Below are 12,637 nucleotides of genomic sequence, written 5' to 3'. Positions count from 1 at the left end.
TCAAGATACGCGTAGCTAACAGGTCGTACAGACGATGACTGCACACCGACTGGGAGACAGCATGAAGCTTCCCACCAGACAACCAGTGTGTGGCTACGGCCACTATAAACAGTATACTACAGAAACTATAAAAAAAACGATGATGATGGCACACAGCCGCCCACCAAACCACACTAGCGACCACGGCCACCTAAAAAAAAAAAAAAAAAAAAAAAAAAAAAAACAATTGGGACAAGACAATAACGTGTCTCTCCGCGCCGCCACTCAAGGAGAGGACGAACGCAAAAACACGGGAAATGCAGCCAAACCAGCTACTTTCCCCTGGAACAAGCTTGTTGCTCCACACCGTCACGGCCTAACCAGCAGCAAACCAGCTACTCAAAAAGGAGGGCACAACTCCCAGACCGAGACTGTTCAGCACCCAGAACAGCCTAGCAACATGTGTCTCAACACTGTGCCAAGAACCCAAGAGCGAATGTGTCTACCTAGGCTGAAGACTGGCTCGGTACTGGCGTTTTCTGCCAGGGCCCAGGCACAACAAGATGGCGGGAATAGAAAAGGGGGAGGGTGGCCGCACTACGGAACAGCCTGAGGCCCCTGCTAGGGGGCTGCCATACGACATGAAAAAAATAATATATTAAAGGGGAAATAAGGCGGTAAGGGGGTGCCCCTCATTATATATATATATATATATATATATATATATATATATATATATATATATATATATATATATACACACACACTAAGTCCTCTTTATATGGTAGTTCTTTATACAGTAAATTCACAGTTACGGTATTTGGAAATTACTACCCTCGATTCGATATACGGTAAAAAAAAATCACAGATACGGTATCCGCTCATGTCATCCAAGAGGGCCTAGCGCAGGGGAGCAAGGTAGATGATGTCATCTGTGCCACACCTCCCTGCCACTCACAGTACTGACTTTAACTTGACCAGCCTTGGAGCCTATTATCTCTTCCCCTACCCCCCTTTTTTTTTTTTTTTTAACTGCATTACATATTACATACATTACTAATTAGATGAATGAATGGAATATTAAAGGGTCTATTGTAAGGACAAATATATTCATAATAATCATGGTAACCACTAAAAGCGGCAAACCATGCAACAACTGATAAAAGGCACAGATGTGCCCACTATTAGTGAATGGTGGAAGTCGTATAACCTCAAGCATGCCTTAGATAACATCAAGTTATCTTGGGACTAAGACATCTACCATGAACTTGGCGTGGAATAAAGTATGGCCAGAATGCGCGCATGACTTCCCAGGCTTTGCTGAAGACGACATCTGTGCGATCAGAAATGACATAGTAAATCTGTGCCATAGGGCTGGCTTCAATGAAGTTGGTGATGATGATGTTCAAGATCATTTGGAAAGCCATGCTGAATCTCTCTCAAATGATGGACTTATAGAGCTAGACAAGGCATCACAGGGGGCAGAAAAAGAGGGAGACGAGGAAGAAGTACCTGTGCGTGGCCTGGACATCAAAACTCTTAGAGAATGTCTCGGTGGTTTCAAAAAAGCTCTGAAAATCCTGAAGGAATGTGACCCAAATCCTGCCAGGAGTAGCAAAGTGGCTCATGACGTAGAGAAAAGTGTCAAGATTTATCAAGAAATCTATGGGAGGAAAGAAAAAAAAAAAATGAAAAAAAAAAAAAAAATCCTCCATCTACTTGTTCTTCAAGCCAGTCAGACATGCCGTCCCTGTCACACCTTCCGACCCTGCTAGAGCTGTTCCTTCCTCAATATCCTCTTTCTTAAAACCATTGAAACGTGCCAACCCTGCTACAGTTGGCCCTTCTATATCTGCTTCAGACAGTGCAGACGACGTCTTATCCTTGTCTGCCCACTCAGCAGAAGATGAGTAAGGGCTGAAATCCCTACTGTCCCTTAGCCTCAGGAAGGAAATCATCTGGTAGAATACATGGCGATTGAAAGGTAAATAAAAACATTTTCTATTTATTTCTTTTGCGCAGTACTTTACTTTTTTTTTTTAATGATTGTTTTAATGTATTTTAATTTCTGTATGGGTGACTTTTGACGTGCTGGAACGCATTCCCTATTATTACATGTTATAATGGGTTCAGTATACGGTAAATTCGATATGCGGTAAGGTTTTCAGGAATGCATATGTACCGTATAATGAGAACTTACTGTATCTATCTATCTATATATATATATATATATATATATATATATATATATATATATATATATATATATATATATATATATATACAGTAAAACCTCAGCTCACGACCATAATTCGTTCCTAAATCCTGTTCGTCACCCGATTTGTTCGTCCCCTGAATCAATTTTTCCCATAAGAATGTATTGAAATACCATTAATCCGTTCCAGACCCCCCAAAAAATAATACTTTTGTCCATAAAACCCATTCAATATAGACCTTTAATGTATGCATGACATGAACGAAATAATTATAAAAAGCCTAAATTGTTTTACTTACCTAAATGCTATCAAAATGATAATAAAATGAATAAAAAAGAAAAAGTTATTTACTTGAGAGACTGGACGTTGATGGCATGATGGAATGGAGGAGAGGAGGATGGGGAGAAAGACAGACAAGATCCGAGAAGACAGTCATGAGAGAGGACTTTGGATGTGCACGGCGCGCCAGAGCTACACAACAGCTGTGTAGCGTCACAAGTCAGTGCCGATATGTGGGGCCCCGTTATAGTGAACATCGGCGTGTGAAACATGGAAAGATTGCCAGTCTTCGTCTCTGCCTTGGAAGACCCTTGCCTGCTGGGGATTGACTTCCTCACGCGTGTGGGAGCAAGTTTGGACTTCCAAGAAAGGAAGTTAAAGGTACGTGGCCAGGAAGTTCCTTTGATCCTCGGAGGTCATGCTCAGTGTGAGAGGAGCGGGCAGTAGGGCGGTGTTCCTTTCCAGGCAAGCAAGGAAACAGCTGCGATAGATGTGCCACAATCTGCAATACCTGGATATGGCCAGGATGATGATGACAGCAATGCTGAGAGCCACCAGAGCAGCGAGGAAACAGCTACTATGGATATGCCACAATCTGCAGAACCTGGACATGGCTAAGATGATGATGACAGCAATGCTGAGAGCCAGCAGAGCAGCGAGGATAACGCCGAGGAAGCTACAGTAGAGCGCGCCAGTAACATCACCATGCCCAGGAATAACAGGAGAAAATCGTGGTGGCACGGAGATTATGTTATATAATATTTTTCGTATGTTCCTGTTTCTATTTTCTTTTGTGCTTATGTTTTGTGCCGTTTAACCGCGTTCGTCCCCCGAAATATCATTCGTCCCCTGGGTCGATATATTGACAAATTTTTTTGGTCGTCTCCCGAATTGTTCGTCCCTAGAGACGTTTGTCAAGTGAGGTTTTACTGTATGTATGTGTGTGTGTGTGTGTGTGTGTGTATATATATATATATATATATATATATATATATATATATATATATATATATATATATATACATACAGGTAACTCGATTTACGCGATAGATGCGTTCCAAGAGGCATCGTGTATATAAAAATTCATGTAAGACAAACATGTAATTCTCATAAGAAACAATAGATAATAGGGGGGATGCGGGATGTGGTCCAAACAAATTCGTAAAAAATAATCTATTTTGGCTAAATTAATATATTTTTATTATTTACCATTCTAAATACTAGAAGTGTATTTAAAGTAAAGGAAAAAGCAAGAAATAATAAGAGAAAGCAACAAAACAAAGAATACGTAAACACAACACTCACTGTGCCACTGCCTTCACCACTCACACCACAATCAGTCACCATCTCCCTCTGAGCTTTTCCATTTGGCTAAATTAACATGTTTTTATTATTTACCATTCTAAATAATAGAAGTGTATTTGAAGTAAAGGGAAAAGTATGAAATAATGAGAAAGCAAAAAATAAGAGAAAACAACAAAACAAAGAATATGTAAACACAACACTCACTGCGTCACTCCCTTCACCACTCACACCACAGTCACCATCTCCCTCTGAGCTTTTCCACTTTATCAAAAATCCACTTATCAAAAATAACCCCACAATGTAAAAGTAAATAGACGCAAGACGCCAATGTCTTAATTCACCCCTCACAAACACACGCTGTTGCTGTCCACCTCCTAGTCAAGGACGTCATCATACACCTGCACTTCCTCTGCTTCCTCCACTTCCACAGGATCATCCACATCCTCTATTGGTACTACATTTTCCACTGGTGTTTACTTGAAAAACTGCAGCACGGTGGTCTAGCGCTTTTTCTTGGAAAATTCTTTTTGCATCACTGTGTAGCAGAAGAGTGCGTCCATGACAGCGGAGCTCCCACCTGTCGGCCAGCTGCGGAACTCTCTGGCACTCAGTTTGAAAATGCGGTTGGGCCAAATCGCGTATAAACAACCCGATCGCAAAAGTTAACTTGTTTTTTTCTTACTGATGCTGTCGTTGTTTGATACAATTGCTATATAAAATTCATGATATTTTCTTCGAATCCGTAAGTCTCCAGTACAGCAAGCAGTGCTTCTCTTCCTACTGAGTCAAATGCTTGTTGGAAATCCACAAAAACGCAGTACATATCTTTGTCTTTTTTCCCACATTCTTTCGCCTATTTGACTAAAGCTGAAAACTTGATCTATTGTTCCTCTGCCTTCTCTGAAGCCTGCTTGTTCCTCGGTCAGAATTTCCTCCTCTCTATTCCTCATTCTTCTCTGAATGAATGACTCCATCAAGCCAGCACTACGCATTCTTATCTAAACCAATAACAATTCCAATATTGTCATGCTTCATAATATCTTTCTGAACTGCTTATTTATCCACGGAAACAGTCAAACCTCGCCGAACACAAATCTTGCGTATACACGAATCGGTAAAATATACCATATTTCGCCGAGCACGACTTTGACTCGCGATTGCACGATTTGGTCCCCATTTGAATCTCCCGCTGTTCCTTTGTTACTGTCTTATATATGCATATATGTTCACAAAACAATATTTCTATTAGCTTTTTACAAGCCTTGCCCCCAAGAAAGGATTGTTTTGTAATGCATAAAATGAAATCTTAATGGAATACCAAAAAATAAAGCAGAGATGAGATGAGCCAGACAAAGCGGGAGACTCGCGGCCACTCGGCCGTTTCTTCTTCTTCTTGTGACTATTGTAGCTTGCGTGTTACTTTCATCGTGATGTTTATGTTTCCACTCCTCTATTGCCTGCTATAATGGATATGATATCTTAGTATTCATATACGCTCATGCCACGAGGATAACCTTGACTCCGTGGCACTGAGTGATAGTGAATTACTAATGAAGATATTTTACATTTAAAAATGTTAGTATTTGCTAGTACTCTATGTACCAATCTTGTGAGATGTAAACATGTACATAGCATATGGCATCATCACTGACTGTGAGAGACTACTGGGCTAATAATCATAATTTTCCTTTCTTTTTTTTTTTTTATCATCATTTTACATGTATATAAGGTAACAATGTTAAGAGATAGGTGCAATTATAATTGTATGAAAGTGTGTCTTACCTGAAGGAGTAACAGCATCACATTGTAAAGAATACAGTGAAGCTTGCCTGTGTCAAGATCGTTTTGTTTTGGTTAATGTAGTGTATGCAGAGTAGCTGTGGTGGCGAGTGGACGTGTTGTGTGCGCGCTCCGTTCCTGGCTGTGTTTTTTATAGTTAGCGAGTGGTGTTTGTGCTTGGTGTCTGTGTGTGGTGCTTTTGAGTGTTAGTGAAGTGAAAGTGTGTACTGCAAGTGTTAGATTAGAGTGAAATAGTGGTTAGAATCAGTGTTTGTGAGTTAAAAGTATTTTGTTAGAGCCAGGAGACTAGGCTTGTAACCGTCAAGTTGACCTTGAAAGAGGATTAGTTGACCTCACTTAGGCCCTCCCACTACCGCGGTTCCCCCACCCCGCCGTCACCAAGTATTTTTATTTGTTTGTGAGTTAACATATTGTAAATTAGTATGGCGGTAGCTACTGAGGTATATCAGTGTGATTGAGTGCATGAAAGAGAGTGTTGAGGTGGGATTGGGAGAGTTTGTTGTGTGTGAGATGTGTGGGCACGACAGGAAGGTCGTTGACTTTTCTGAGTGTATGGTGTGTAGGCTGAAGAGCGAGAATTGCGAGAGGAAATCAGAAAGCTAAGTGAGGGGAAAAGTGCGAACGAAGTTCTCATCTTTGAGTTGAAGGAGGAGGTTAAGAGGCTTGGGGAGGCAGTGGAAAAAATTTGGCTGGAGATCAGTGTTAGGCCGAAGGTTGGACCTTCTGAGGGCGACAGGGTGGCTTGGCCCTCTGTCGGGAAGAGCAGAGTGGGGAAGAGGGAGCAGGCGAGCCAGACTGGGAAAGATAGTAGTCAGGATAGGCAGAGATGGCAGGTTGCGAGGGGAAGGAAAGCGGAGACAGTTAGGGAGGATAGGACTAAACCTGTTGAGTGTGGAAATAGGTTCGGTTTGTTGGAGGGGGAGGGGGAGAGTGAGAGTGGAGTGAATGAAGTGGTTGTGGTGAGTGAAAGGAGAAAGAAGGGGGTAGAGGAGAGGAGGAGGATGGTTGTGCCTAGCACACCTCAGGTGTGTGTGGGTGACTCTCAGGTTAGGTATTTAGATAGCACTTTCTGTGGGAAAGACAGGGATAGGAGGACGAACGTGTGTATGCCTGGTGCAGGTGTGAAGGCAGTGAGTGAGGAGGTGCAGAAGAGGGTTGGGGGGATGGAGAGAGAGGGTGTAGTAGTTTTGCACGTAGGTGGGAACGATGTCAGAGCAGGTGGGTCGGAGGAGTTAGTGGCAAGATTTCGGGAAATGTTAGGCAAGATAAGGGAGAGTGGTAGGAGGTGTGTAGTGTCAGGAATCTTGCCTCGTGTGTATGTTAGCAGGGAATGGTTGTCTAGAGCCATTGGTGTGAATGGTCGGGTAAAAGGGATGTGTAAGGATGTGGGTGTCAGCTTTGTGGATGTATGGGATAGGTTCTATGGGCGAAGGGATTTGTATGCTAGGGATGGTGTGCATCTGAGTAGGAAGGGTGTGGATGTGCTGAGTGGATGTCTGGAGGGGAGTTGGGATGGAGTGTAGGGGGTGAGGTAGCAAATGCATTCCAGAAGAAAGATGTTAGACATAAATTAGAAAGGATAAACAGAGATAGTGAAAAGATTAGGAAAGATTTCCAGGTGCAAATAGGAGAGAATAAGATTAGGATTCCAAATAAGGAGACAGCATCTAGGAAGGTAGCAGGACTTAAATGTTTTTATGTAAATGCCAGGAGTCTTAGGAACAAGGAGGACGAGTTATTTAGTTGAGGAGGACTTAGATGTTGTATGTGTCACAGAGGCATGGGTAAATGAGGAAAATTTTAGGGAAAATAGGAAAGAATATGAAGTAGATGGATACATTATGTATTTACACCAGAGAATTGGTAGGATAGGCGGAGGAGTAGTTATTTATGTAAAAAAATCCTTCATTTCCAGTCAGGTTAATGGTATAAGGTAGATAACAGAGTAGAGTCCTTATGGCTGGATGTTAGAGTAAACAAAAGAAGGTTATTAGAGTAGGAGCTTTTTATAGGCCACCTAACCAGTCAGCAGATGTAGACAACCTTATGGTAGATGAGATAAATTGGGGGTGTACGAGTACTAGTCAGACAATTATCTTAGGGGATTTTAATCTTAAGTCAGTAAACTGGGAGAGGATGGTAGGAGATGCTAGTGAAAATAAGTTTATGGAAAGTTTTCAGGATAACTATTTAGTGCAGATGGTAGATAAACCTACTAGGGGGAGGAAGGTTTTAGACATAGTACTAACAAATATTGAGCATTGTTTAAAGGAAGTTGAGGTAGGAGAGACTTTAGCAAACAGTGACCATCATATAATTAGATTTATCATTAATTCCAGTAGGGATAATATAGTGAATAAGACTAGAGTCCCAAACTATCAGAAAGGCAATTATGGTAGGTTACGTCAGTTATTAGGAGAGGTAAACTGGGAAGATAGTTTTGGAAATAAAACTGCACAGGAGATGTGGGATATTTTTAAGGTTGTAGTAAAGGGTATAGTGATGCAGTGTATCCCTTACAAAGATATAAGGCAGAGAAACAGGAAGCCATTATGGTGGACTCATGAGATAGGTAGCCAGATCAGAGAGAAGAAGAGGGCATACAGAGAGTTGCAGAAAAGTGGGAAGATGTAGATTTGATTAGGTACAGACAGGTCAGAGATGATTTGAGTAAGGTTATAAAAAAAGTAAAAGGCAGGCAGAGATAAAACTAGCTAGAGCTGGGAGTAAAGATCCCAAAAATTATATAGTTATTACAAGGTCAGTGATAAAAGAAATAAGGATAGGATTGGACCACTCAGAAAAGATGGTGTAGTAGTGGATCAAAATGAAGACATAGTAGAATTATTGAATGAACAATTTTCTTCAGTATTTACTAGGAAAGAATAGGAAATCCTGTTACAAACAGTGTGACGAGTAGTTTAAGAGCTTTAGAAAATATTGATATAAAACCGGGAATTATTAGGAAATTTATTCTTGAACTAGACGATAGGAAAGCTAGTGGTCCTGATGAGCTACATGCCAGAGTACTTAGGGAGGGTGTAGACAGTATTTCTGAAGCACTTAAGTTAATCTTTGAAAGATCACTTAGGTTTGCTGAGATACCTCAGGACTGGAAGTTAGCTAATGTTACTCCAATATTTAAAAAGGTAGGAAGGATGATGCGAATAATTATAGACCGATCAGTTTAACTAGTATAGTATGTAAGATACTAGAGAAAATCATTAAGGGTAGTATTTGGGAGCATTTAAATGAGAATAGATTAATTAGAGATACCCAACATGGCTTTAGATCAGGGAGGTCCTGTCTTACAAATTTGCTCGATATCTTAGAATATATTACCAAGGAGTTAGATGATGGAAATAGCATAGATGTTATATATCTAGATTTTAGCAAGGCGTTTGATAAGGTACCGCATAGGAGGCTAGTGTACAAATTGAGACTACATGGGATAGGGGGTAGGTTAGTTGATTGGATTAGTGAATGGCTTTCTGATAGGAAACAGAGTATTAAATGGGGCAATGTCTGAGTGGAAGGAAGTGGTTAGTGGGGTACCCCAAGGATCAGTGCTAGGACCTCTTCTTTTCTTGGTGTACATTAACCATTTAGATATAGGAATTAGAAGCAAAGTATCAAAGTTTGCAGATGATACTAAGATAGCATGTGCAGTACAGGGTGAAAAGGACAATTACAGAACACAACGAGACCTGGACAGGCTGATAGCATGGGCAGCCAGGTGGCAGATGGAGTTTAATTCTGATAAGTGTCAGGTTATGCATTTAGGTAAAGACAACACAAACTTTAACTATGAGATGGAGGGATGTTGGCTAGAGGCAGTAGAGGAAGGAAAGGATTTAGGAGTAGTGATAGACAGGACTATGAAATTTTCAAAGCAATGTTTAGAAGCAAGAAATTGGGCAAATAGGATCCTGGGTTTTATAATTAGAAATGTTAGTTATAAAAGTAAGGAAGTGGTACATAGCTTATATAATTCCTATGTTAGACCCCATTTAGAGTATTGCATACAGGCCTGGTCACCCCACTATAGGCAGGATATCAACATGTTAGAAGCAGTTCAGAGAAGAGCGACTAGGATGATACCAGCATTAAAGCACCTGGAGTATAGAGATAGATTAAAGGAATTAAACATGTTTTCATTTGAGAGGAGATGTATAAGAGGGGATATGATGGAGTTATTTAAAATGTTCTCAGATACAAACTACATAGATGTGAGATCTTTCTTTACCTTAGAGGAGGGAAATAGGACTAGAAATCATGGCAGGAAGATTAGAAAGCAAGGCTGCAGGTTAGATATAAGAAAATATTTCTTTAGTCATAGGGTGGTAGACTTCTGGAATGCATTGCCAGAGACGGTTGTAAATAGCACTAGTTTGACAATGTTTAAAACAGATTAGATAAGCACTTAAATTTATTAGATTTATAATTATGTATAGCACTGCATGATAGTTTTATAAGAAATTTACTATAGTTAAATAAGACATGATCCCCATGTATGGGGACCACAAATTGTAGAGGATTTCGCTGCAGGACTTAGCCCTGTTAATGGGCCAAATATTTAGAATTAGTATATAATGTATTGTGTACTTGTAAGTGTATCTTTAAGTACTGATGACGAGGTCGCTGTGTGACTGATACAGGATAACCTAGATGGGCCCTGGTGGCCCTTTATTATCCTATTATTTATGTTATGTTATGTTATGTTATGATCACTTAGGCAAATTCTTCCTGACTTTTTTTTTTTTTTTTTTTTTTACGTAGAGAAGAGGGCCAGCCAAGGGCAAAAAAAAGAAAGTTAGAAAAAGCCCACTTGAGCTGGCTCTCCAAAGAGTAGAAAAAGTGCCAAAACCGTCAGCCAGAATTAGGGGAGCAAATGCCTCGATACCTCCCTCTTAAAAGAAGACAAGTTTTAGGAATTTGGAAATACAGATGCAGGGAGGAAGTTCCAGAGTTTACCAGTGAAAGGGATGAATGATTGAGCGTACTGGTTAACTCTTGCATTAGAGAGTTGGACAGAATAGGGATGAGAGTAAGAAGGCGGCCTTGTGCAGCGTGGCCGCAGGAGGAGGGGAGGCATGCAGTTAGCAAGATCAGTAGAACAGTTACCATGAAAATAGCGATAAAATATAGAAAGGGATGCAACATTTCGGCGGTGAGAAAGAGAGTGAAGACAGTTAGTCAGAGGAGGGGAGTTGATGAGACGGAGAGCTTTCGATTCCACCCTATCAAGCAAAGCTGTGTGACTGGAACCCCCCCAAACATGCGAAGAGTATTCCATACAGGGACAGATAAGGCCCTTATACAGAGTAAGCAGTTGGAGGGGCGAGAAAAACTGGCGGAGACGCCTCAGAACACCTAACTTCATAGAAGCTGTTTTAGCAAGAGATGAGATGTGAAGTTTCCAGTTAAGATTATGAGCAAAGGACAAACCGAGGATATTCATTGTGGAAGAGGAAGACAGTTGAGTGTCATTGAAGAAGAGGGGATAGTTGTCTGGAAGGTTGTGTCGAGTTGATAGATGGAGGAATTGAGTTTTTGAGGCATTGAAAACTACTAGATTTTCTCAGCCCCAATCGGAAATTTTAGAAAGATCGGAAGTCAGGCGTTCCATGGCGTCCCCGCGTGATCTGTTAATTTCCTGAAGGGTTGGATGTCTCTGAAAGAACGTGGAAAGATGTAGGGTGGTATCATCAGCGTAGGAGTGGATAGGGAAAGAAGTTTGGTTAAGAAGGTCATTAATGAATAATAGAAAGAGAGTGGGTGACAGGACAGAACCCTGAGGAACACCACTATTAATAGGTTTAGGAGAACAGCAGTAGCCGTCTACCACAGCAGCAATAGAGCGGTCGGACAGGAAAGTTGAGATAAAGTTGCAGAGAGAAGGATAGAAGCCATAAGAGGGCAGTTTTGAAATCAAAGCTTTATGCCAGACTCTATCAAAAGCTTTTGATATGTCTAACGCAACAGCAAAAGTTTCACCGAAATCTCTAAAAGAGGATGACCAAGACTCAGTATGGAACTGGGGTTGTTCTATGTGAATTACCAGTAAGTATGTCCTATTATATACTGTTACCTTGAAAGAAAGAGTTTTTTTGTGGTGTAGTACCAATCATCACCTTGTTTACATCTGCAAAGATTTCTGAGGTTTGATTTGGAAGCCATTGCTGCCATAGACCAACCACTACCTAGTTGCTGAACCTTGACCTCATAAGGCGCTGGCTAATTTCTTGAGATATTTGATATATATCAAATATGATATATATCTTGAGTATTGTCACAGTGTATATCTATTTATTGTAACATATTTTGTGATGCTTTGTTTTCCTGCATGGTATTGCATGCTGGGAAGGCTCTGTATGTTTTCCCACTCTCCAGTAGTGTCCTCTCAGTCATGGGTAACGGTGGGTTGTCTGTTACAGAGTGCACCAATGCTCTCCCAGATCTGTCTTTGCCTTCAATGACCCGCTGTCCTGTTCATCTTAAATCTTTCAGCATAAACACCATCAAGTGAATATTGAGTTTTTCTACGTTTTGGGCTGGACCTCAGTCTTTTTGTACATTACATATTATACCATTTGTATCTTCTCTGATTCTTTTCATTGATACCTTACCATGCACTTTGCCTACCACAATCAATAGACAGATACTTTTGTAACCTGTCTGTCATCTTCTTTATACAGTGGATCTACAAATGCATTTGTCCGCTCCAATGGTAATGAGCTACTCAGAAAACATACACTTCACAATCTAACTAACCACTTTCTGACCACATCTGCCATTCAAATATTCCACTGCACGTCTATTCAGAGCTGGTGCTTTTCCAGTGTCATCTCTTTTTTAATACCTTCAGCACTTCCTTAACCAAACTTGCTACATTTAACTCCATATTATATAAACTTGAATATCTTTCCCAAATGCTCTTGTCTCAGGCTTTCAACTCTTTCACATTCATTCATTTTTCAAAATACTTTCTCTACTCCTTATGTAACCAACATCCAACCATCTTCTATTTTCACCTGTTCCTTACTGCCAAATAGCCC

At 40.6% G+C, this 12,637-nt stretch overlaps 1 protein-coding gene across 1 annotated transcript in view; it reads right to left on the bottom strand.

The window, feature by feature from the left end:
* Positions 1-12,637, bottom strand: part of LOC123500119 (stress-activated protein kinase JNK-like) — a 546,161-nt gene that overhangs the window by 55,899 nt on the left and 477,625 nt on the right.

The sequence above is a fragment of the Portunus trituberculatus genome, chromosome 50, assembly GCF_017591435.1.
Source record: "Portunus trituberculatus isolate SZX2019 chromosome 50, ASM1759143v1, whole genome shotgun sequence".
Taxonomy (NCBI): Eukaryota; Metazoa; Arthropoda; class Malacostraca; order Decapoda; family Portunidae; genus Portunus; species Portunus trituberculatus.
This window is presented reverse-complemented; position numbering and strand designations above follow the sequence as displayed.